Source organism: Sinocyclocheilus grahami, unplaced genomic scaffold (assembly GCF_001515645.1).
Source record: "Sinocyclocheilus grahami isolate Dianchi unplaced genomic scaffold, SAMN03320097.WGS_v1.1 scaffold322.1, whole genome shotgun sequence".
Taxonomy (NCBI): Eukaryota; Metazoa; Chordata; class Actinopteri; order Cypriniformes; family Cyprinidae; genus Sinocyclocheilus; species Sinocyclocheilus grahami.
The window spans coordinates 1,228,264-1,229,404 of record NW_015505501.1 but is presented as its reverse complement, the minus strand read 5'-3'; the positions used below and the strand labels follow the sequence as shown (position 1 = coordinate 1,229,404).

Here is a 1,141-nt window from a genome sequence, read left to right as displayed (position 1 = left end):
AAAATCTCAAAATAAAAAGATTACAAGTGTGACAAAACTAGTGCCTGTTGATTCTGAGGTAAAAAAAAATAAATACAATTTTTCGTTAAGTTCACCTTGAAAACATCTTCAGTCAGCATGTTTTGCTTTTTTCCGTTTTGAAGCATTAACCCAGGGTGCAAATATAATGTCACACACCTGCTGTTGACATTCGTACAGCGTTCCGCTCATATTTTCATACAGGTCACCGTGGAAACGCCAATGAGCGCGCACCTCAAAGTTTCGACCTAAATTCCGGAAGTTTCATGGGACGGAACCTCCATATATGAATAATTGTGGGAGGAGCCACGCTTACAGGTGTATAAGTGCTGCAGGTTTAAATGAATCATGCAATTGATACCAGCAGCCGAGCGAACGAGGGAGCGCGTGGAGGGAGCACAACTTCTGGTTTTAAGGTTTGGTTTTTTTTTTTTTTTAGTGGCTATTCGATTTCAGGAATTCCCGTTGAAGTAGACCTGCCTGGTTTTTGAACACGTTTAGCGCTTTTATAACGTTTAGATGTGTTTAACCTATTCTTCTGAGTCCAAATGCTGAACACGAGTGGAATCCACCGGGGTTTCACGTCTTTCCAGTTGTGTTTGGGAGTGGTTTGGATGCATTTGTCTCTTTGGGAGCGGCGTCACTAGCATGTGTGCCTCATATGAGAGTTTTGGGAAAGCATCTATAAACCCCCCTTTAAGGATTTGAAGTTTTCTGACACAAGCTTGATTTGTAACCGTGTTTGCATGGAAAAGAGGAAAGCTATGCTACATTAAGGCTAGAAGGCATTAGCAGGGTTATTTTGGTTTACAAATAAGCTTATTTAAATATCTGGTTAGTAATTTGGTCTCCTTTTTGTCCACCAGAAGGGAAACCTAAAGACTCCTTGGATATGGCTTTCAACAACACCCTGACCTCAAGAGCTGCTCTGCTCTATGATGAGTGGCTTAAGGAAGCAGGTGAGTTTGCATCATCAGCACATCTGTGTCTGTAGGGTTTCTGTAGTTGGTTGTGAAATAAGACCTCTTTTGCTTCGCTTGTAGATCCACGGACCGAGAACTGGCTGCTTATGGCCTCTCCGTTCCCTCAAACGATCATCATCGCTGCTTACGTCTACTTCGTG

At 42.4% G+C, this 1,141-nt stretch overlaps 1 protein-coding gene and 1 long non-coding RNA gene across 2 annotated transcripts in view; both read left to right on the top strand.

Annotated features, from left to right (window-relative positions):
* The window catches only part of LOC107602232 (elongation of very long chain fatty acids protein 7-like), a 3,224-nt gene that overhangs the window by 493 nt on the left and 1,590 nt on the right, over nucleotides 1–1,141 (top strand). The window lies entirely within an intron of this gene.
* On the top strand, nucleotides 340–1,141 carry LOC107602233 (uncharacterized). The gene is made up of 3 exons (XR_001611011.1): nucleotides 340–434; nucleotides 885–977; nucleotides 1,062–1,141. It is a non-coding gene; the product is annotated as an uncharacterized lncRNA (long non-coding RNA).